Source organism: Diceros bicornis, chromosome 20 (assembly GCF_020826845.1).
Source record: "Diceros bicornis minor isolate mBicDic1 chromosome 20, mDicBic1.mat.cur, whole genome shotgun sequence".
NCBI classification, from domain to species: domain Eukaryota; kingdom Metazoa; phylum Chordata; class Mammalia; order Perissodactyla; family Rhinocerotidae; genus Diceros; species Diceros bicornis.
In genome coordinates this window covers 33,147,248-33,173,733 of record NC_080759.1, presented here as the reverse complement: position 1 = coordinate 33,173,733, position 26,486 = coordinate 33,147,248, and the positions used below count along the sequence as shown (strand labels likewise).

General features: G+C 37.9%; 1 pseudogene; it reads right to left on the bottom strand.

The window, feature by feature from the left end:
• The window catches only part of LOC131419244 (UDP-glucuronosyltransferase 3A1-like), a 33,542-nt pseudogene extending 14,383 nt beyond the window's left edge, over window positions 1–19,159 (bottom strand).
• Window positions 19,160–26,486: the final 7,327 nt, after the last annotated feature.

Below are 26,486 nucleotides of genomic sequence, written 5' to 3'. Positions count from 1 at the left end.
AGCAAGACTTTGAGAGGCGAGTAGAATTTTCTAGCAGAGAGGAAGGCAAGTGAAGACATAACCTCAAGCCTATAGGGGAAGCTGGGCATGCTGGAAACGTTACATAGTTACTAAGCCTCCAGTGAATGGCCTGGATGACTGAGAATATAGTGTGACTATTCTATCCATCCATCCATCTACCCATCCATTATTCCATTCATCTATCTTTCCATCACAGTAACTCCTAAGTTCAAAGAATAAAATGACATTACCTGCCCTGAACAAATTTTTCCACATGGATCTTTAAAAACTCCAGCATTTCTTTTACATGGTCTTCAGGTGGAAACCAATTGATAATTTGGTATGTTTTTTCTCTCTTTCTGAAACCTAAGGGAATAATTAAGGGGGAAAGGAAGTTAAATATCTCACACGGTCTCAATAAGCAGGAATGTAGTGGTATCTAATTTTGTCTTTTTTCTCTACTTTTCTTTTTGTGGTAATATTTGTTTCCCATTGTACTGACAAGAAAACGTGGGCTTATTGCACTTAATTAAATTTTTGAAATCTAATAAAATATGAATTATTCCAGAACCCACATTCTTTCTATTTTATAAAATAAATTTTCTCTTTCAAATTGATATGCAAATAATTTTAAAGGCCAAAAAATTCTAAAAGGCTAATTTAAAATTTAAGAAAAAAAAACCAGTCCCCTACTTCATTATTTACCAAATTAGACCACTCACCCATCCCATTGCCCATGTGCAATTTTACAATTTTTAGCTGTTTTACCTGATATTTGCCTCCATTTACTAAATACTATGCTTCTATCATTATTACTTGATTCATCAATTTTATTTTTTCCCAATACTTCCTGAGGTACAATTTGCATAAAATAAAATGCACAAATTTTATGTATAGAGATCAACGATTTCCAATCTATGTATACTACCATGTAACCACCACTCAGACCAAGATATAGAACGTATTTGTCACTCTAGAAAATTCCCTCATACCACTTTCCAGTCATTACTTACCTGCCCAAAGATTTTGCCTTCTATTACACAAATTAATTCTGCCTGTTCTTGCACTTCATATAAATGGATTCACACATCATGGACTCTTTTCTGGGAGGTGGAGGGGATCTGGCTTCTTTAATTCACATAATGTCTATCAGAGTCAACTATATTGTTGAATGTAGCAGAATTTCATTTTTTATTGCTGTGTAATATTCCTTTATATGAAACCACAATTGATCCATTCTGTTGTTAATGGGCATCTGGGTGTTCCCAGTTCTTATTATCATAAAGGTACTATGAACACTCTCATGCACGTCTTTTTTTGGAAACATGCATTCATTTCTCTTGGTATACCTCTAGGAGCAGAATTTTTTGATCACAGAGTAGGTTAAGAATTCTTCTAAAGTGTTGCACCAATTTCCACTCCTACAAGAAATGTATGAGAGTTCCAGTTACTCTACAACCTTGCCAACTCTGGTATTGTTGGTCTCATTCTTTTTCATGTTAGCCATTCTGATGGGTGTGAAGTGATATTTCTTTGTGGTTTTAATTTGCATTTCCCTGCTGACTAGTGATGTTGCACATCTTTTCATATGTTTGCTGACAGTTTTGATATCCTTGTCTGTAAAATGCCTGTTCAAGTCTTTTGTCCATTTTTAAAACTAGGTTGATTTGTTTTTTCTTATTTTTTTGTAGGAATATATATTCTGGATCAGAGTCCCTTGCCAGGTATACATTGGGGAATGTCTTCTCCCAGTATTTGCCTGAGCCTTTATTCTCTTAATGATATCTTTTGATGAATTGAAGTTCTTTATTAAGTCTAATTTATTCATCTTTTATTTTAATATTAGTGCTTTTTTAGGGTGTCCAATACAAAATACTTTTGATTACCCCAAGTTTGAAAAGGTAGTCCTTGTTTTCTTCAAGAAGCCTTATTGATTTATCTATATATTTAGGTCTATGATTTACCTTAAATTAAGTCTGTGTACAGTGATGAGTAGAAGTCAGGGTTCATTTTTCCCATATAGATATGCATTGCTCCAGCAAACATTTATTGAAAAAAAAATTAAAAACCTTTCTTTCTACATTGAATTGCATTGCTGTTTAGGTCATATATCAAAAGACCATACGTGTGGAGTTATTTTTGAATGCTTCTAGTCTGTTCTATTGATCGATTTAACATCTTTACTCCAATACCAGCCTGCCTTCATGACATAAGCTTTAAAGTGAGTCTTGAACTCTGGTATTCTAATTTTCCAAAGTTGTCCTACTTCTATGTCATTCACATTTCAATATATCTTTTATAATCAATTTGTCAATTTCTAGTATTTTTCTTAGGATTGAATTGAATTTAGAGAGCAATTTGGCAGAATTTATACCTTCATGATATTAATTCTTCCAATCTATGAACATCTCCACTTAATTAGATCTTTTTAATTTCTCCCACCAATGTTTTGTAGTTTTCAATGCACAGGTCATTTAATTTATTGCAAAGCATTTTTATTTTTTGATATTATTGTAAAAAGCACTGTGACTTTTTATTTTAATTCCCAATTGTTTATTTCTGGTATACAGAAATACAGTTTATATTTGTATATTGACCTCGTATCCTGTGACCTGGTTATGTTCATTTATTAATTACTGTTTGTGATTCCTTTGGATTTTCTATGTATACAAATATGACATATTCAAATAAAGGGTTTTACTTCCTCCATTTTAATCCATGTGTCTTTTATTTCTTTTTCTTGCCTTATTGCACTGCTGAGACCTCCAATATAATACTGAAAAGTGGTAAGAGTAGACTTTCTTGTCATGTTCCTGGTGTTAGGTAAAAGAGAGAATTCCTTTTTCAACATTGAGTAGTATATTAATTTAGGATTTGTAGATACCCTTTATTAGATGAGGACAATCCCTTCTATATCTAGCTGTATTGTGATATAAAGTTTTGAATGTAGATCAATAAATTAAAAATGCATATTATAATTCCTAGAGAAATCACTAAACACGTACACACATGCAAACAGGTATAAATAAATCTCAACAGAGAAAATAAAGCAGCATACATACAACATATCCCCAATTCATCCAAAGTAGGCAAAGTAAGAGGAATTGAAGAACCCATAACAGATGTGATTAATGAAAAACAAAACCAAGTTGGTATACCTAAACCCAACTGTATCAATGATTGCATTAAAATGCAAATGGAATAAACACCTAAATTAAAAGAAAAAGATTGTCTGACTAATAAAAAATGAAGAACCAATATTATGTTGTTAACAAGAAACCAACATTAAATGTAAAGACACAGACAGATTAAAGGTAAAAGAGTAGAAAAAGTTGCTAAGTGCAAACACTTAACAAAAGAAAGCTAGTATGGCTATATAAGTATCAGGGAAAGTAGATTCTAAGGTAAAGATCATCATCAAACTTAAGATGGACATTTCACAATGATAGAAGAATCTGCTCATGAAGGGATAGCAATCTTAAACATGTATGTAAATAGTAATGTAGCATCAAAATATCTAAATCAATAAATGATAAAACTAAAGTAAACAGACAGATCCACAATCATAGTTGAAAACTTTAACATACTCTCTCAGTAACTGATAAAAGAAATAAACAGATAAAGTCACAAGAACATACATGATGGGAATAAACACTATTACTCAATTTACTCCAATTGGCGTTTATGTAGCACTACCTTCAGCCAATACAGAATGCACATTCTTACATGTGGAATACTTACAAGATAGAGCATATGCTGGATGATGAAGCAAATCAAAATTATTTTCAAAAGACTTACAAATGAAGTAATTATGTATGGAGAATGTTCTTTTATCATAACGTATTAACTTATAAATGAATAACACTAAAATATGTTGAAAATTCCAAATTATTTGAAAATTAAGCAATAATATTCTATATACTCCACTCTCAAAGAACAAATGACAGAGAAAATGTTAAACCAAGCAAGGTGAAAGCATAACATATCAAAATTCATGGGATGCAGCTAAAAGATTATAGAAAAAATTTTGGCTTTGAATGTCTATATTAAAAAATAAAAACAGTATAAAATCAATTATCTAAACTTCCCCATTAATCAACTAGAAGAGGAAAAGAAAATTAATCTAAAAATAAATTTAAAAGGGAAATGAGAAATATAAAAGTGAAAGATAATAAAATATAAAACAGACAACAGAGAAAATCAAATATATAAAAAGTTGGTTCTCTGAAAGGATTAATAAAATTTATAAGCTTGAGCAAATATGAGAAAGAAAAAAAAACACAAATCAATATTAGTTGGAATGAGAGAAGGATATCACTGCAGGTCCTACAGACCTTACCTGGAAAATAAAGGGGTATTATAAAAATATTTAAACAATAAATTCAACAACTTAGATGAAATAGACCAATTCCCTTGAAAAACACAGAAAACCACAACTGATCAAAAAAAAGAAACAGAAGAAAAACACACAAATAAAAGAGAGGAAAAAAGAGAAACAGAAAATCTCTGGCCTGTTATCTAACAAATAAATTTAATCTATAATTAAAACTTTCTCTCAAGAATACTTTAGACCCATGTGGTTTCATTGGTGGATTCTACCAAATAGCCAATGAAGAAAACATACCAATCACAAACAAAATCTTTCAGAATATAGAGGTGGAAGGTACACTTTCTAGCTCATTTGATCAAGTCAGAATGAAGAGACACAAAACCAAAGAATTTACCCAAAAAGGCATACTATAAACAAACATGACCCATGAATATGGATGCAAAAATCATTAACAAAGTACTAGAAAATTATATCTAATAATATATAAAAAGTATAATAAATCATGGTCAAATGAGATTTATCATGAGAATGCAAGGTTCAACAATCACATTATTAATTACCAAGATAATAAACTAAGGAAGAAAAACAAAATCATCTCAATAGGAGAACATTTGTCAAAATTCAAAATCTATTCACGATCAAAAGCAAACATGCAAACAACTCTCTAAGCTCTCGTTAAACTAAAAATATGAAGGAACTTGTTCAATCTGATAAAGAACATCAATGCTAAAACTAAAACTAAAATACTCAATGTTGAAACATGGAACATTTTTCTTTTATGACAGGGAAAAAGGCAGGAATGTCTAATCTCACCACTTCTATTAAACATTGCATTAGATAGTCTATCCAATGCAATAAGGCAAGAAAAAAATAAAAGGCATAAAGATTGGAAAGAAGCAAGACTGTTGTCATTTGCAGATTAGATCATTGTGCAGGTACAAAAAAATTCTATATAATCTAAAATATAAAACTAAAAGACCTACTAAGTAAATTTAGCAAGGTTACAGGGTACAAGATCATAATACAAAAATAAACTGTGTTACCATATACATGTAATAAACAATGGGAAACTGAGTTTTAAAAAAATAATCAATTACTGGGGGCCGGCCTTGTGGTGCAAGCAGTTAAGTGCGCGTGCTCCACTGTGGTGGCCCGGGGTTCACCGGTTTGGATGCCGGGCGTGCACCGATGCACTGCTTGGCAAGCCATGTTGTGGTGGCATTCCATATAAAATGGAGGAAGATGGGCACGGATGTTAGCCCAGGGCCAGTCTTCCTCAGCAGAAAAAAAAAAAGCGGAGGATTGGCAGATGTTAGCACAGGGCTGATCTCCTCACCAAAAAAAACAAAAATCAGAGTGACGTCAGCATCATGGCGGAGTGAGCTTTCCCGTGAATTCTTCCCCCACAAGATACAATAAAAGCAACAGCCACAGACCAACAATGGAATCCCAGACAGTGAAAAGCTAGAGCAGAGGGATCCACACTGCCGCACATCTGAGAGCGGAACGTGCTGGGCCCCCGGAGGAAGTGGGGAGAGGTAAGGAGAACTCCGCTCCCTCCCCATCAGATCAGCGATCCGGTCCGCGCGGCTCCCAGAGAGGGGGGAGGGGCGGCCCTCGGCGGGAAACTGTAGCTCTTCGGGCTCTCTCAGCCAGTGGGAAACTCCCGCACAGAGGGCTCAGAGGAGCCACAGGGCTACCATCAACATCTGAGCACCCCAGAGAGCGGATAAAGAGGGGCAAACGAGAAGCCTCCCACGTCAGGGACCCAGAGGGCAAAAGAGAGAGCTCCCCCCTCCCCGCAACCCGGAGTCTGCAGCTCGACCAGATCTAGCGATCCGAGGCAGACCTGAACAAACTGGACCGGACCCGTGGATCACAGTGGGGAAAAAAAACAAAACAAAACAAAACAAAACTGCGGATCGCAGCAGAAAAACTGGGGCAGAGCGCAGGGGGCTTAGACTACACAGCCCTTTACCACCAGACAGTGGCGGCAGGTGGAAATTGCAACCAGAGACTTCCAGGATGAGGAAAATCAAAACCAACACAGGAACCACAATGCAAAAATATATGAAATCACCAGACCAGAAACAAAATGACAAGCACCCAGAAATCAACCCCGAAGACACAGAAATCCATAAACTAAATGACAGAGATTTCAAAATAGCTATCATAAAAACACTCAACGAAATACGAGACAACACAGACAAACAATTAAATGAGATTAGGAGTTTCTTCACAAAAGAGATTGAAATCATAAAGAAAAACCTATCAGTGCTGATGGAGATGAAGAACACAATGGAGGAGATAAAGGAGAATCTGGAATCTTTAAAGAACAGAGCTGACAATATGGAGGAAAGAATTAGTACTTTAGAGGATAGGAATACAGATATACTCCAGATGGAAGAAGAGAGAGAACTAAGACTAAAAAGAAATGAAGAAAGACTCCGAGAAATATCGGACTCTATTAGAAAATGTAACATAAGAATTATAGGTATTCCTGAGGGAGAGGAGAGGGAAAGAGGAACAGAGAGCCTATTCAAGGAAATAATAGCTGAAAATTTCCCAAATCTGGGGAAGGAGCAGGAAATACCAGTAAGCGAAGCCAACAGGACGCCTATATATATTAACAGACAAAGGCCTTCACCACGACACCTAGTGGTAAGGCTAGCCAGGGTCAACGACAAAGAAACAATATTAAGGGCAGCTAGACAAAAACAAAAAATAACGTACAAAGGAACTCCCATCAGGCTCTCAGCGGATTTCTCAACAGAAACTTTTCAGGCTAGAAGAGACTGGAATGATATATTCAAAATACTAAAAGACAAAAACTTTCAGCCAAGAATACTCTATCCAGCAAAAATATCCTTCAAATATGATGGAGAAATAGTAACTCTCCCAGATAAACAAAAGCTAAGGGAGTTCATGGCCATGAGACCCCCACTACAAGAAATACTCAAGAAGGCCCTCAGGCCTGAAAACAAGAAGAGAAAGGGAACACAAAGCTTGGAGTAAGGAGAAAAGTAGGCAGACAAAATCAGAGAAATAGTAGATCTTTACCGGAATAGGTTAGCAACCACTTAAATACTAAACTCAAAGATCAAAGGAAGAAATTCACCAAAAATAAATTTAACCTCATCACTGTAAACACACAGCCACAACACAAGATAGAATAAGGTATAACAAGAGCAACTTAGAAGGGGAAGAGGAAAGTGACTGAATTGACTTAGTATAAGGAAATAGGAGGTTATCAGATAATGGACTATCTCATACAGAAGATTTTTTGCCCAAACCTCAAGGTAACCACTAAACAAATAATCAAATTAAAACCACATATGATAAACAAAGAGAAAACTAGAAGAATCATAAGACAGAACAACCAAACTGAATTGGCAGTCCAAAACAAATGGGACAAGAAACAAAGGAAATGCAAAAGAACCAGAAAATAAGTGACAAAACAGCAAAATTCAGCCCTCATATTTCAATAATTACCCTAAATGTAAATGGATTGAACTCTCCAATCAAAAGATACAGAGTGGCAGGATGGATTAAAAAGCAACACCCAACAATATGCTGCCTTCAGGAAACACATCTTAGCACTAAAGACAAGCACAGGCTCAGAGTGAAAGGATGGAAGACAATACTCCAAGCTAATGGCAAACAAAAGAAAGCAGGTGTTGCCATACTCATATCAGACAAAGTAGACTTCAAGATAAAACAGGTTAAGAAAGACAAAGAAGGGAAATATATAATGATAAAAGGGACACTCCATCAAGAAGACATATCACTTATAAATATATATGCACCCAACATAGGAGCACCAATGTACATAAAACAACTATTAACAAACCTAAAAGGAGAAATCAACAACAACACAATAATAGTAGGGGATCTTAACACCCCACTTACAGCAATGGATAGATCATCCAGACAAAAAGTTAATAAAGAAATATTAGACTTAAATGAAAAACTGGACGAGATGGACCTAGTAGACATATACAGAGCACTCCACCCAAAAACAGCTGACTACACATTCTTCTCAAGCGCACATGGAACATTCTCTAGGATAGACCATATGTTGGGAAACAAAAAAGCCTCAATAAATTTAAGAAGATTGAAATCATCACAAGCATCTTTTCAGACCATAAGGCTATGAAACTGGAAATGAACCAGGAAAAAAAAACTGGGAAAGTGACAAAAATGTGGAGATTAAACAACATGCTGCTGAACAACCAATGGATCATTGATGAAATTAAAGGAGAAATCAAAAACTATCTGGAAACAAACGAAAATGATAACATGCCATATCAAACCATATGGGATGCAGCAAAAGCGGTCCTGAGAGGGAAACTCATAGCGATACAAGCCCACCTTACCAAACAAGAAAAAGCCCTAATAGGCAACCTTAAATTACACCTAACAGAACTAGAAAAAGAAGAACAAACAAAGCCCAAAGCCAGCAGAAGGAGAGAAATAATAAAAATCAGAGCAGAAATAAATGATATTGAGACCAAAAAAACAGTAGAAAGGATTAATGAAACAAAGAGTTGGTTCTTCGAGAAGATAAACAAAATAGACAAACCCTTAGCCAGGCTAACTAAGAAAAAAAGAGAAAAGGCTCAAGTAAATAAAATTAGAAATGAAAGAGGAGAAATTACAACGGATACCATGGAAATACAGAGGATTATAAGAGAATACTATGAGAAATTATATGCCAACAAATTGGACAATCTAGAAGAAATGGATAAATTCTTAGACTTATACAACCTCCCAAAATTGAACCAAGAAGAAATGGAGAATCTGAATAGACCAATCACAAGTAAAGAGATTGAAATAGTAATCAAAAACCTCCCAAAAAATAAAAGTCCAGGACCAGATGGCTTCTCCAGTGAATTTTACCAAACATTCAAAGAAGATTTAATACCCATCCTCCTCAAACTATTCCAAAAAATAGAGGAAGATGGAACACTTCCTGAATCATTCTATGAGGCCAACATCACCCTGATACCAAAACCAGACAAAGACAATACAAAGAAAGAAAATTACAGGCCAATATCGCTGATGAACATTGATGCAAAAATCCTCAACAAAATATTGGCAAACCGAATACAACAATATATTAAAAAGATCATACACCATGATCAAGTGGGATTTATACCAGAGACGCAGGGATGGTTCAACATCCGCAAATCAATCAACGTGATACATCACATCAACAAAACAAAGAATAAAAACCACATGATCGTCTCAATAGACGCAGAGAAGGCATTTGACAAGATACAACATCCATTTATGATAAAAACTCTCAATAAAATGGGAATAGAAGGAAAGTACCTCAACATAATAAAGGCCATATATGACAAACCCACAGCTAACATCATACTCAACGGGGAAAGACTGAAAGCCATTCCTCTGAGAACAGGAACGAGGCAGGGCTGCCCACTCTCACCACTCCTGTTCAACATAGTACTGGAGGTTTTGGCCAGAGCAATTAGGCAAGAAAAAGGAATAAAAGGAATCCAAATAGGTAACGAAGAAGTGAAACTCTCACTATTTGCAGATGACATGATTGTATATATAGAAAACCCTAAAGAATCTGTTGGAAAACTGTTAGAAACAATCAACAACTACAGCAAAGTTGCAGGGTACAAAATCAATCTACAAAAATCAGTTGCATTTCTATATGCTAATAATGAACTAACAGAAAGAGAGCTCAAAAAGATAATACCATTTACAATTGCATCAAAAAGAATAAAATACCTAGGAATAAATCTTACCAAGGAGGTGAAGGACCTATACAATGAGAACTACAAGACATTATTGAGGGAAATCCACGATGACATAAAGAAATGGAAAGATATCCCATGCACGTGGATTGGAAGAATAAACATAGTTAAAATGTCTATATTACCTAAAGCAATCTACAGATTCAATGCAATCCCAATCAGAATCCCAATGACATTCTTCACAGAAATAGAAAAAAGAATACTAAAATTTATATGGGGCAACAAAAGACCCCGAATAGCTAAAGAAATCCTAAAGAAAAAGAACAAAGCAGGAGGCATCACAATTCCTGACTTCAAAACATACTACAAAGCAATAGTAATCAAAACAGCATGGTACTGGTACAAAAACAGACACACAGATCAATGGAACAGAATTGAAAGCCCAGAAATAAAACCACACATATACGGACAGCTAATTTTCGACAAAGGTGCTAAGAACATGCAATGGAGAAAGGAAAGTCTCTTCAATAAATGGTGTTGGGAAAACTGGACAGCCACATGCAAAAGAATGAAAGTGGACCATGTGCTATCGCCATTCACAAAAATTAACTCAAAATGGATCAAAGACCTGAAGGTGAGACCTGAAACTATAAAACTCATAGAAGAAAATATAGGCAACACACTATTTGACATTGGTTTTAAAGGAATCTTTTCGGATGACATGCCTACCCAGACTAGGGAAACTAAAGAAAAAATAAACAAGTGGGACTTTATCAGACTAAAGAGCTTTTATAAGACAAATGAAACCAGAATCAAGATGAACAAACAACCAACCAGCTGGGAGAGAATATTTGCAAAACATACATCTGACAAGGGGTTGATCTCCATAATATATAAAGAACTCACACAATTGAACAACAAAAAAACAAACAACCCGATCAAAAAATGGGCAGAGGAAATGAACAGACACTTCTCCAAGGAAGATATACAGATGGCCAATAGGCACATGAAAAGATGCTCAACATCACTAATCATCAGGGAAATGCAAATCAAAACAACACTAAGATACCACCTCACGCCTGTTAGAATGGCTATAATCACCAAGACAAAAAACAACAAATGTTGGAGAGGATGTGGAGAAACAGGAACCCTCATACACAGCTGGTGGGAATGCAAATTGGTGCAGCCTCTATGGAAAACGGTATGGAGATTCCTCAAAGAATTAAAAATAGAGATGCCCTATGATCCAGCCATCCCACTACTGGGAATCTATCCAACGCACCTGAAATCAACAATCCAAAGAGGCTTATGCACCCCTATGTTCATTGCAGCATTATTCACCATAGCCAAGAAGTGGAAGCAACCTAAGTGTCCCTCGACTGACGATTGGATTAAGAAAATGTGGTATATATATACAATGGAATACTACTCAGCCATAAAAAAAGACAAAATCGTCCCATTTGCAACAACATGGATGGGCCTGGAGCGTATTATGTTAAGTGAAATAAGCCAGAAAGAGAAAGACAAACACTGTATGATCTCACTCATATGTGGAATATAAACCAACACATGGACAGAGAAAACTGGACTGTGGTTACCCGGGAAGTAGGGGTGGGGGGTGGGCACAAGGGGTGAAGGGAGTCATATATGGGGTGATGGACAAACAAAAATGTACAACCCAAAATTTCACAATGTTAGAAACCATTAAAACATCAATAAAAAAAAAATCAGCAATTACAATAGAATCAAAATAAAACAAATTCCTAGGAATAATAAAAATGATAAAATACGTGAAAATATTCTTCACTGAAAATTAGGAAACATTGATGGTACAAATTAAAGATGATTTCAATAAATGAAGAGAAGGCATGTTCATGCACAGTAAGAGTCAATGTTGTTTTTATTGATGACCATTCCTTCTCTATTGATCTGTAGATTCAATGCAATTCCAAACAATATCCAAGTAGGCCTTGTCACAGAATTTTACAAATTAATTCTGAAATTTATGTGAAAATGCAAAGGATCTAGAATAGTAAAAACAATCCTGAAAGTGAAGAACAAAATTGAAGGACCTATACTACCAAATTTCTAGATTCATACTATACAGCTATGGTAATCAAGACAGTGTATTCCTACCACATGCATAGACAAATGGATCGTTAGAATAGACTAGAGGGCCGGCCCCGTGGCTTAGCGGTTAAGTGCGTGCGCTCTGCTACTGGCGGCCTGGGTTCAGATCCAGGGCGCGCACCGATACACCGCTTCTCTGGCCATGCTGAGGCCGGGTCCCACATACAGCAACTAGAAGGATGTGCAGCTATGACATACAACTATCTAGTGGGGCTTTGGGGGAAAAAAAGGAGGAGGATTGGCAACAGATGTTAGCTCAGAGCTGGTCTGGCTCAGCAAAAAGAGGAGGATTAGCATGGATGTTACCTCAGGGCTGATCTTCCTCACAAAAAAAAAAAAAAGAATAGACTAGAGAACCCGTAAATAGAGGTTTCACACTTAATATCAGTTTTAATTAGATACTGAAGTGTAAACTCTCTACCACTTTATATTATAATGCTTTAATTATATATCCATCTCCTTCATGGGACTGTGAATTTCTATAAGATACAAACTCTATCATATTTCCTTCTGTATTTAGGGGGCCTAGAACTGTGCTTGATACAAAGTCAGTGTTCAAATAATATTTGCTGCCTGATTGTATAAGTGATTGAGTAAAGTAACATTTAAGTGTACTGGGAGATGGCAATAGTAGAATATTGTGTCAAAATGAAACAGAGAGATTTTTTTGTGTGTGTGAGGAAGATCAGTCCTGAGCTAACATCCATGCTAATCCTCCTCTTTTTGCTGAGGAAGACGGCTCTGAGCTAACATCTATTGCCAATCCTCCTCCTTTTTTTTTTCCCCAAAGCCCCAGTAGATAGTTGTATGTCATAGTTGCACATCCCTCTAGTTGCTGTATGTGGGATGCGGCCTCAGCTTGGCCGGAGAAGCGGTGCGTTGGTGCGTGCCTGGGATCCGAACCCGGGGCTGCCAGTAGAGGAGCGCACGCACTTAACCACTAAGCCACGGGACCGGCCCCACAGAAATTTTTTTAAGAAGACATTTACACACACAAAAAAAATAACAAAAAGCTTAGAGTAGTATTATCCAGCAAGCATGCACTAAAAGAAACAGGAAAAAAGACTACCTGGCATAGAAAGAAAAAAAAACAATCCCAAGTGGAAACACAGAAAATTAGGAAGAAATAAAAAACAACAAAAAGATTCATTTGTAAGTAAGCATAAATGAGTAAACAAAATCTTCAAAATATTAGCAATGTCATGTGGAGTTCAAAATATATGTTGAATAAGGATGTATGGCAACAATAATGCAAAAGTTGGAAGAAGAATTAGTGTAGTTAACAGGTTCCAAGGCTCTATCCTAATTGGGAAATAGCAATAGTAAAACCTTTTATTGAGAGGAGTAAATCAAGGATGCATATTGTAACCTCTAGGGTAATGAATAAAATAATCGTTGAAAAAAAACTATAATAACAAATTAATAGAAGGAGAAATTGAAATAATAAAAAAAATGCTCCAAAATAAGAGGAAAAGAAATATAAAATAGGTGGGTTAAATAGAAAACAAATAGTAAGATGGTAGCTCTAACTATATCAATAATTACATGAAATGTAAGTGGATTAAGTAGTCAAAGTAAAAGACTAAGATTATCACACTAGATTTTTATAAATTGCACATTTGTTATTCCTTTCAAAAGACATAACTTAAATATAAGCACGCAGACATTTCAAGGTTTGAAATTTAAAAGATGTAAAAAATATTTCACGTAAACATTAAAGGAAAATAAACTTCTATAGCTATACCTATATTCGACAAAGTAGAATTTAAAGCAAACAGTATTACTAGAGATAAAAAAGGACAATTTATTACGATAAAGAGATCAGTCTACAATCCTCAATCTGTGTGCACACTGTATAACTTTAAAATATACAAAGCAAACACTGACAGACCTAAAAGAAAAAACAGAAAAACTCATAACCATTGTGGGAGAGTTTAACACACATTACTCAATAGCTGATTGAACAAGTAAATAAAATATCAGATCAAGCCAGGATATGGAGTCACAGAAAAAGTGGAGGAGGAACCCATACATAACTTGACAGGTTCTTTTAGGGATGCCTGTAAATAGAGTTGCATACAGCATATTTGTGCCAATTAGGAAAAGCCTGCCCCCCTCTACACAGATAACATCTCAGCAATTTTTATGGGGATTTGACAAAGGCATCCCATCCTCTGGGTAGATTTAGCCCCAGTGGCAAATGGAGTACTGGCTGGAATTCAGCCCCTACTCTCACCCTCAGCCTGGTACCCTGGTGCATGGCAGAGCCTGTGCTCCCGTGCAGGGGCCATGGTCCACAAGATAGCTTGACACAGACCCAAGCTTCTGGACCCAGAGAATATTACACACTGACTTTACCCTAAACCGGTGGTGTCAATTGGAGATAATTTTGCCCTCTAGGAGCCATTTGGCAACATCTGGGGAAAATTTTATTGTCACAACTGGGGAACACTACTGGCATCTAATAGAGGCCAGGGACACTGCTAGACATCGACAACACTCAGGACAGGCCCCACCACAAAGAATTATCTAGCCCAAAATGCCAATAGTGCCAAGGTTGAGAAATCCTGCTCTAGACAGCCTAGAATAGATAGCCTGCTCTAGACAACCTGATGGGTCTAGAAAATAAAGAAGAGAGGCCGAATGTGTTTGCCAACAGATGTCCCACAGTGAGATAAAAGGATTCCTGGACTCATGCCATTCCAAAAAAGAAAAGAGGACAGGCCCCAATGTGGAGAGAGTCCTGTGGTTGCCCAGTGTTGCAGATCAGGTGGAGAAGTCATCTAACCCAAAAGAGGGGGAAATATTAGAAGCATACTTGGCTTCAGATCAAACGTCATGTTCTCCAACCAGATATATCAGTGGTAAAGATGGCATTTTGATCTCTTTGTCTGACTCTTATGGATTCTGAAATCAGAAGGAACTAGAAATATATTTTATTACGCTCTCTAAACCACAACATGTAATCAGGGTTTCACCCTGGCTAGGGCTCAAGAGTGGTCCCCCTACATTTACAATGGGCTACGGGCCAGTAGCAACGCTGCTAATAGGCTGTCTCACCAACCTCGTCTGTAAGAGGTGAACCTGATCCTGTTGGGAAAGGTAAGGGCTGTTTGGTTGAAGAATTTTCTTAAGCCAGGATATGCAGTTGAGAGTCTTAAAACAATTCCCCAAAGTGTAACCTTGGTACCTGTCACTCTAAGAGGAGGAACATTTGCATGAAGTGACATTTACCTGGTGGACTGAGACATGAGGATAGTTGGTTTAGGAAAAGGAAGCAAGATGAGACTGCCATTGATTAAGGTCTCTTTTAGGATGTGTTCTTGTCCTTATGTTTCTGCATGTCACTTGATCTGATAGTACATGTGTAGATTAAAACCTTTGCTACTTTACTGTCATCTGTCATTCATTTAAGTGACATTATGAAGCAAAGTGGTAAATAAATAATGTGGTAAATAAATTTTAAGAGATATGAAAATATATCCAAAGATATATTTTATAAATGGTTAAATATTTCACTACACTGAGCCAAGAATCATATCAGCAATAATCCAACTCTGTGTTTATCTTGGACCTCTATCTTGCTTTTTCTCTGAAAAGAAGGATGATCTTGCTATTTCCAAAGCTTCAAAAATGCCCACTTAGAAGGAGATGGCTAAATCAACCCAATGGAATAGTCTAGACTAGCAGTTTTAAATCTGGGCTTGTAAATAAACTACAGTGAGGGACAGGGGACAATAACACCTGAATTGTTTGCAAAATTTTGCATGCATGCATTTTAAGGGAGTTGAAGGTATATAACTTTCAGTAGTTTCTCAAAGGCCTCTGGGACTCTGAAAAAAGGTAAGAACCATTGCCCTGTGGCTGATAAATTAGACATCTGGGCAAGGCAGTTCTTTTCAGGTAAAATTTTTTGGATTCAATGCTTCTGTAAGCTAGCTTCTGCAAACACTATTCCCAAACTCATGTGGTGTCCTCTGAACTCAGACTGTGCAAAGTCATCTCAATGGCAGGCTATGATCTAAGTTACAGAAATATGGAGCTTCTTCATTTTCAAAACTAAGAACAGGAGAAAGGAATCTATGACGAAAGCTGATCTTGACATATAAGAAGTCTTAAATATGCCAGAATGCATCTATCCAATATGTCTTCCACTCCTTATGTAAAGCACCATTCAGCAAGTTCATGCGGGGACTAAGTGGAAGTTTTGCCTGGGCTGGAGTTAAGAATCAAGTAAGGCATGAAATATGGATATACAGAGGGTAGAAGTAAGTAGGCAGAGTCTGATAAATGTCCCAACACTCTGTTTTGCTAAACTTAGGATCTAAGATATGCCTTTATGTCACACATAGTTTTAATTTTTCAACCCAGTTAGACTCAAAAACTTGTTGATTACGCTTTATGATATTCATGGTACTGTAATCATTGCCTAGGAGAGAGGAATCCAAAAGTTAATGACAAGATACCTGACATAAAAGTAAGTCCTTTCAGATGAAGCGTGGTGGCATTATGACCACGATCTTGAAGACTCTGAGACAACTGGTCCATCAGTAGATAATGGCTTCCACCTAGAAACAATACACAACTTAAATTTTGTGAAAATGAGAATAGACGGTCTGACGTTGATGGGGTGGTGGGGAGAAAATCCAGGAGAGGAAGAGAAGGGAAAGAGGAAATTGGATGGGGAGCAGAGGAAGACAAGCATCGTCAGTTCCTCCACCTCACTCTGAGTAACACCCAGCATAAGCACCCAGGACAGAGGCTGAGTGTCCAAATCCTTGACTTATAGCCATCTTCCACTGAAAAGTTTTATCTTGTGAGCCATGGCCTCACGTCAATTGATGAGCTTCTCTGTGGTTAGTCCTTAAGGTGAACTTCATTCTAGAGAGACGCTAAATTTTAGCAGAGGTCTTGTGGAGACGTGGCGTACTAAAGAAATCTCTAGACCACGGGAAATTCTGGCATGATGGTGCACGTGTAAGTGCAGTGTTCCTAATGAATAACAAATCAGGTCTATCACTGGGTTTCTGCTCTTTGGAAGTTTGTGCTCCCTCACAGGAACCAGAAACATGATGGATAGATGACAACAGGACACAGCCTTTGGAAGACAAGGTTGGAGCTTCCACTTAGTGCTAAAATTCCTTGAGGCTCAAATACATTTGTCATGAGAGTTCTCAGTTTGAGCAGGAGTTTTGCTCAATTTAGAACTCAGACATTGGCCTATTGGCAAGCCTGCCAGAACCTATTTGCATCTCTAGGATCTGAGCTGCCTTCTGGGAAGAGGGCACTGATATCCAAAAAGAGAGGCCATGAGTTGGTGAAGGTGCAAATCTCCTCACGTCAGTGTCTGTTTCATGGGTCATCCTACAGTTTATGCCAGGAGGCATTGTCCACATTTTAAGGGGAAGCCTAGTGCTATTGCTTCAAAAGGGAGTTTCATCCGCAGTACCTGGACAACAGGGGGCCAGAGCAGGAGAGAACAGAAATGGCAAATGCCAAATGTCTGAGAAGAGAGTAGTTTGAGGGCTGGCAGTCCACAATTGTGGATGGAGGCAAAGCCAGAGAAATCATTTGAGGCTGGTAGAATGACTCAGATTTTAACCTCCAATCTGCCTTGGGCTTAGGTAAATGAGAGTTAAGTAAAACTCTTAGCCCATGGTCATTCCGTGCCCCTGCCTCTGCCTCACATGTCAGTTGAGCTGCTCTTGCTGTTTGTCTCATCCACATAAGAATGGACTTCCAGGAAGAAGACGCGCCCTGAGACTGACATTCAGGGTGGGTACAGATGAGCAAGAGCCTCTTCGAGGGTTTTCAGAAATACACAAATCATGTCATCTTGCTACTAGTTTGCAATTTGTGCCAGGAAAGCAGATTCACTATTTCGAGAGATGTGAAAGCTTTTCTGTTTCCTTTCTATTATACTAATTATATTAATACTGAGGACCAAGCAAGAGAAAACAAACTGTTCAGCTTCTAATTGAGTGACAGGGATTCTTCTAGTTACTAAAAACTGCAACAACACTGAGTGTGAGAAAACAATCTTTCTGTCCAAAAATCTGGGCAAATTCCTTGGCTGCGCCATTAAGCTCTGGTATCTCTAAACTTTAAATCTTTCCTTGGAGTTGATCTAAAATTCCTAAACTATTTTTCAAAGATGGATTGAATAAAACCCTAGGAGAAACTCCATCTCAGGACACATCGTTTAGGTAACAAATTTTTCCTCTGCACATTCTCTTTTAGACAAAAGCAAAAGAAGAGATAGTTGTACCTCAAAGCTGGAGACAAGAGATGCAGAATTAATAGTCTTGTATCCTTCAAAAGTATCTACGACACTGAGTGGAAGGAGAGTGAGGGGTGGAAGAGGTCGGTAGCTCCCTGGGTCATATCTCTAATCTGGTCAGGCCTATGGATTTTGTACCAAAGAAAACCCCTACCCTTCAATTGTCATGAAACCATCTTTCCTGCTCTGTCTTCGGTCTGAGTGCACCCTCAAAAAGTTCTATGGCCAGCCCCAAGCACATCTTCCCTGGGTCGCCAGGAGTCCACCCACAACTCTGAGGTTTGAGTGAGCTCTTGCAAGCCGGGGGGACAGAGCATGGAGAGGTTTCCCAGCTATTCTGCTCCAGCTCGGTGAACAAGCAAGTCCCTTCTGGGCAGGAATAGGAGACAAGAGGGGAGTTTTTTCCGGGAATATCATCTTCACTCAGGATAGAAGAGAACCTCTCTATGCTATCCTAGCAGCCCTTGCCCCTTTCTCCTCCTTCCAGGCCAGGGACCAAGCCCAGCTCAGAAAACAATGGGAATGAGTCTCTGTCCCAGTGCGCTTCCTCGGTGCACCTGAGTGCTTTGGTTTCTGCATTCTCCTCCCAAATACTCACGCACCAAGGACAGTGTTAGGATTTGGGTGGCATCTGAGAGCCCGAGCTCAGGCAGAAGGAAGCCCACTAGAAGCAGTGCCTGCTGCCCCACCATGCTTGCTCTTGTAGAAGCTGCGGAGCCCAGCCCTGTGCTTCTCACCCTGCGCCCTGCTCCCCGCAAAGCGACCTGTGGAGCCCAGGACACGCAGCCCACAGGCAGCAAAGGAAAGGTGCTGGCTGGGACCCCGGGCAGAGGTAAGAGACAGATCCTGCCTATCTTACCTTCTGTTTGTCCCCTTTCACCCTTCTGCCCCTCCTCCCTTGGTGTGTGCTCCTTTGGATATTCTGTCCTCCCCCTCCCTAACCATGGGCAGCAGGAAGGAGGGGTTAGTGAGTTAATCCTTAACCAGGCTCTGTCCACTAATCTCCACTCTCCTCCCCTTGGAAAATACTCAGAACCAGGAATGGTAGAGACATTAGGAAATCATTTGGATGATAGCTCCACCTCGAAGTGATTCGAATCTGTCTCCTTTTATAGATCTTTCCAGAATTTATGGTACTCCTCCTCCAGTCTAACTGCTCTAATTACCTCATACTGCCATCCTCATGCCCCATTTGCCCACGTACTTGCTTAAAATGTGTCCCAAGATCAAGGGACGCTACTCACTGGAAGCAGTGTCTACTCCCGGGGAGTAGTTTGTTTCTACTCTCTTGAAACAAAGCCCCAAAGGAAATCGACCTACCAGTCCTGGACTATATCTCTAAGGCCTCTTAAGGAGGGAATTTATTCATGAAGAGGCCCTAGAGTCCTAACTCTGGAAGTCCAGGTCTGTACCCAGAGGACTGAACCTCTAAAGCTGAGACTGTAATATTGCATGAGCGTCATACAATAGGACTGGGAATCTTTCCACAGTCTCCTCAGGCACAAGCTGAGGGCATCTTGTAATTCTGTTTCCTTGTAATGTCAGCCCTGGGAAGGGCTGACAAACCTCAGAAGTCATCTGTATGTTTTCTATCCTCAAAACATGACTGGCTTTAGTAAAGGTTTCAGTGTAACTCTAAAAGAGGCGGAGAAAAGACTTGAATGTAAGACCTGAAACCATAAACCTCCTAGAAGAAAATGTAGGTGGTAAGCTCCTTGACGTCGGTTTTAATGATGATTTTTTGGATTTGGCACTAAAAGCAAAGGCAACAAAAACAAAAATAAATAAGTGGGATTACATCAACCTAAAAAGCTTCTGCACAGCAAAGGAAACCATTAAAAAAATGAAAAAGCGACATACAAAACAGCAGAAAGTAGTTGCAAATCATATATCTAAAATGGCTATCATCGAAAAGAAAAGAAATAAGTGTTGGCGAGGATGTCGAGAAAAGTGGCCCCTTGTGCACTGTTGGCGGGAATGTAAATTGGCACAGCGGTATGGAGTTTCCTTAAAAAATGAAAATTAGAACTACCATATGATCCAGCAATTCCACTTCTGAGTCTTTACCTGAAGAAAATGAATACATTAACTTGAACAAACATATACATCCCCATGTTCATTGCAGCATTCTTCACAGTAGCCAAGATATGGTAACAACCTAAGTGTCCACTGATGGGTGAATAGATAAAAAATTCTGGTATATGTAGAATGGAATATTAGCCATAAAAAAATGAAAACTTGCTAATTGTGACAACATGGATGGACCTTAAGGGCATCACGTTAAGTATAATAAGTCAGGCAGAGAAAGACAAATACTGCATGATCTCACTCATATGTGAAATCTAAACCAAAAATAAACAAACTGAGCTCATCCACACAGAGAAGAGATTGGTGGTTGCCAGAGGTGGAGGATAGGAGATGGGTAAAACGGGTGAAGGGAGTCAAAAGGTAGAATCTTACAGGTATAAAATAAATAAGTCATGGGATGTAATGTACAGCATGATGGTTATCATAATAACACTGTATTGCATATTTGAAAGTTGCTAAGAGAGTAGCTCTTAAAAGTTCTCATCTCAAGAAAAAAAATTTGTAATTATTTTGGTAACTGATGTTAACTAGATTTATTGTGGTGATCATTTCACAATGTATACAAATATCAAATCATTATGTTGTACACCTGAAAGTAATATGTTATATTTCAATTATACCTCAATTAAAAAAATTTAAATTAAAATTTTTTTTAAAAGGTAGAGAAAGGCTTTCAATGTATTCCTTATCTACAGGATGAACTATATCCTTGAATTCTGTTTGTACTATTACCGCCTTCTGTCTACAGGTCTTATTTTTCCATCTGAATTTAAGGCGTTACATTCTCATCCATGTATCCATCCTTCACATAGCCATGCCCATTCTGGTGAGAGAGAGAGAAGAGGGCCTTTACCAGGCATCACAAGGCTCCAGCCCATATATTATTCTTATATCTCTCATAATGTACTAGCAAAAAAAGGATTTTTTAGCTAACTCCAAATTTATGTATTTATTCAACAATTATAGTAATAGCTAATTGTATTCCAGGTACTGGTCTGCTGAGCAGACAGATGCTAAACACAATAACAAATAGAATATATAGTATGTTAATGGTGAAAGCTACTAGGTAAAATCCAACAGAGAAGGAGATGTGAAGGGTCTGGTATCAGGAATACTAAAAGCTTAGGTGGCATTATTCAAACAAACTCTAAAAATTTATGAATATCAGAGAAGTAGGAGCACAATATGTGATGATATTTACTAGTTACTGTCTATTTGGAGAGTGTTACAATGTTATTGTGGTTATTTTTAACAAGATTGCTTGTCTCTTAAGATACATCCTGAAACGTTTACAGATGAATTGTGATGATGTCTGGGGTTGGTTTCAAAGTATTGCGGGGTGGGAGATGGAGGTGAGGTTGAGAGTGGGTGAGAATGTAAAGGAAAAAATATGTCAGGAGTTAGTAATCGTAGAAGCTATGTGTTGTATGTGGGAAGTTCCACTTTTGTGAATGTTAGACATTTTTCATAAAAAAGTTGTTTAAACTCTCCCACTATGATTCTAATTTTCCATCTCATTATTTCACTTTTTGCTCTATACACTTTGAGGCCACATCAGTAGATGCACACACATTTACAATTACAGTTTCAAGTACCATACCTTCCCAGTGAAACAATTAATCTTCATTATGAAAGTTCCAATTTTGTCTCTAGTAATACTTTCACCCAAAGTCTATTTTGTCTGATATTATTCCTAACTACTCAGGTTTTATTTTCCATTGGTGTTGCATGACCCTCTTTTTCTATCGCTTCACATTCAACCTTTCTGTATCCTCATTTTTTAGATAAGTCTCTTGAAACAGCAAACAACTTGATGTTTTTAATCAAGTCCATTGCACTAGATAAGGATCAACTATCTACTCAACTAATGAACAGATATGGTTGTTAAGAAAAAAAGAGAGGGGCTGGCCCCCTAGCATAGTGGTTAAATTCAGCACGTGCTGCTTTGGTGGCCCAGGTTCACTGGTTTGGATCCTGGATGCAGACCTACACCACTCATCAGCCACACTGTGGTGGTGATTCACATATAAAGTAGAGGAAGATTGACACAGATGTTAGCTCAGGGCTAATCTTCCTCAGCAAAGAAAAAAAAAACAAGAAAGAAAAAAAGAGATATTTGGTCCATTCATTTCCTTAAGGGTCAATTTCCATAATTTCTATAATATCTTAGTTTTCATAATCCCAATCTATTTTGTGACTAATTAATGAAGTCATTTCACACAACTTCAATATGCCATTTTGTATTTGATCAAAAATAAATTGTGAGTAAGGAAAAATATTCTACATTTGCTAAGTTTTGATAAGAATGAACCAGGTCAGACAAATGAGTCTGTACGTACACTGTACCTATGTATATAGAATTGTGGAAAAAGGGTCACGCTTTCTATCATGCTCCCATTCATAGCATAGTGAATGATATACATATCCAATGAGAGACAGGTGTAGATATCTACAGATATGCAGAATTTTATACTAATAAATGCAACGGCAGACTCCGTAGTGTATGGCTTTTGTGTTTGGCAATGGACTTAGAGGTTTGCATTATCTGACTTTATACTTTCCTGTTGTCCTGCAGGACCCCACATTTTCCCAGTGGTTTTTTTTTTTTTCATCACCAATATCCAAAGAGTGCTTCCCTCCTTCCCTTTACCCTCATCCCCTTCACATGTGAGGTCTTTCCAAGACAGCTACCTTGGGTCCCTCATGCTTTTGGGTCCCTTTCCTGTTTTCAAAGCTTTGATCTACAAGAACTGTTTTTCAGAATTATGATAAGTAATGTAGATTTTCTGTTTTGGGGCAACATCTTTGGTCATTTTGGGGCCCTCTGTGGACCTTTTCTCTTTTCTGGACTGTTTTTCTGGACTCCCTAGCTCTCCTCTTCTAGCATGAGTTCAGGAGATAGCTCTGCTAAAATCTGATGTTGAGTTTTCTACTTGTGGGAAGATGTGGGCTTTATTTGCTCTTTTTGTTGATCTTTATAGTGTGTATGGCATTGATTTACATGTAGTTCATAAGGGCCATGCAGGGAGAAAAGGTCCTGTGGCATGCTCCATTTCTCCATCCTGATATCTACTCGAGTATTTTATAAACCTTAATGCCAGATAAAGGGGAGGAGGTTGGCAAAGAGTGGGGTAGGTTTAATAAAAGGCCAGTATGCATGAATGCTCAGGTTGATTCTAGCACCTATTAAGAAGTCTAAAGTCCCCATTCTCCTGCACGTGTGGGGACATTTTGATGTTAATACTCACCCCCTGGTCACTAGTACAAAGTCTTTAGCACAGAAGATTTCAGAGCCCTGCTCATTGAAAAGAGAGTCCATTTGCAAATCATATGTTCTACAGAACACCAAATTGGGTGACTTTCACTGTTCTTATACCACTTAAGGCTTAGTGCCCACTGGATTGTGGCAATAGTCCCTGAAGGACAGCACACAGCACTCTCTGTGCTGTCCTTGGAATCAACAGCCACAATTCTGTTCCCCCTTCTCATCTGCACAGGAATCGAGGGCTGGGGCTCCATGATGGAGATCATCCCCTCCCTCTCTCTGCCTGTGGTCCCCATCGCACTTAGAAAGTCATTGAGGCCAACTCTGGGCCGGATGTTTCCTCAGGCCCTGCCAGAGACTATAACCAAGAGACAGAAGGTTTTACTTTCTATCATGTCCAAGATTGCAGGCTGCTTCCGTGTATAGATATAGACCAGGACAAAACATCAGAACACAAAATATTGTGCTATGAATTGTCAAGCATTGTGGAGGGTTTTTAGCCATTTTCCTGTGCTTCAGACATTACAGGTTGGTTAACCCAAACCCCCTTCCTGCTCTGTTTGTCCTCCCCACCTGCCAATGCAGAGATTTTCCCAGCTTCTCTTATAGCCTTGAGTAGCCAGGTGACAGAATTCTGGGCAATGAGGACAGAAGTCTCGTGGCTGGGTGGAGGGGGGAATGTAATTATGCGAAAACATTTCCTTTCATGATCAAAGGGGTACATGTAGCTCACATGGCCTCTTCTCCTTGGAACATGGATATGACATCTGGAGCTAGGCAGCCATCTTGCAACCATGAGTTAATGGGCAAGAATTGTAAACACACTCTTTTTGACATTGTACAGCTATTAAAACAATGCCAGCAGTCGCCTACTTCCCATCTCCTTTTATGTAGGAAAAATAATCCTCCTTTTGTGTAAGTCAATGACAAAAAAATTGTGATTTCCAATTTTTTTTATCAACTATACCTAACAATACTTTAGTAAGAATAAATTTTTCAATTGACTTTTAAAATTTCTCATCAAAACTTAAATAACTGAGTAGGATGTTTTCTGATGCATTGAAATATTGTGATTTTAAAGTAAACACATCACTCTGTTCAATAGATGGAGTGTCATAAATGTCTCAGCAGTTTGATACCATCATCCATTCTTGACATAGATAAATAAGCTTCAAATTATCAGTGGCAAATCATACATCATTCCATTTTCTTCTTCAATTTGTTTCTATTCCACTTTGCCCAGAGAATTTAATTCTACTCTATGTATGTTTATGCTTGAAAGAATTGTAGTGAGTATTCTATCATACGCTTAAGCATCAAAAATACGTATTCTAATTAAAATTAATATTCTTATTTCCTATAACAATAAGGCTCTAAGAGTTGCAGGTGTTCACCAAGTTCTCATTCTAAGTTTTAATAATTGCATCAAATTAGTCAAAGAAACATAAACATATTTCTAATTTGATTAATGATTACCAAACACAAAATACACATCTCACAATGAGATAAGGGGCTATTTTTCAATTCTTTTCAAATTAACTCATAGACAAATATTCTATACTTCTGGAATGAGACAGTTTATATCTATATCTCTTCATTATGTAAACATTGAAATAATTATTCACATCAGTAAGTAGCACAATAGAGAAGTTTTGTTATGAGCATCTTGAAAATGAAGTGCATCAATTCTTTGAAAACCTTCAGAATATTATGCCAAAAATCTCAGAGCAATCCATCATCAAAAGTTACTTTTAACGGACAAGCAGCTGAAAAATCACAGTTTATTCTTGAATTTTGTTAAAAACAAACAATTGTAAATCATTTTAATGACAAAAGGTTTCTTGCTCAGTCACTAGATTTCAGACTCTGCATTTGGTACCCCTGTTTTTCCACCCTGGGGCAATGCACCACAGTGAGAGTAGGGATGGGTAAAATGTATACATTTCTTTGTAGAATAAGAGTCAGGAAATTGTGAAAAGTGTGGCAGGAAAGAGACTCCACCAACCAAACACCATACATTGTTAGGCAGACCACTGTTACGAAACTAGAGTACGCGCAGTTAGAGACTTATCACCTCCAGATACTCTGTACCATGCAGCTCTGGAGAAGTCTTCACACACACATGAAGGTACAGAGAGCCCAGGTGGAAGGCCACTGACTTAAGTCCCTCCACTGAGACTTTCTGTTCCTTGTCGCTAGTTGATTTCCCAATGACAATATCTGTGTTCTAAGACAATATGAAGTACATAAATCGTCACTAAAGGAATATGGAACAATAAAGCCCAGCTCAGTAAAATTCCTGGAGACAAATTATAACAAGGGGAAAGAGTGATGTGAAATAAACTATCATTTGGTCTTTCCATCTTTTCTGGCACCCTTTCCTGTTATATTTTGTAGGCTTGCTCGTTTGTAAAATCTCTGTAGAGGACCAAGCTCACCTCTCAATACCATAAATGAGAAAGGAAGAGTGGTCACTGGGAGCCATCCCTCTCAAGGATCTCATTTACAGATGAGGGAGGGGGCCCCATCACCTGGAGGTGTCCACAGCCCTTGTTTGTGGAAGCTTCTCTTCTTTGCATTTGTCCTAACACAAAAAGATCTCTCAAAATTCATCTTGAATTTTTAATCAGGAAAAAGAAAAACCCTAAATCTCTAGTGCAAGTGTTA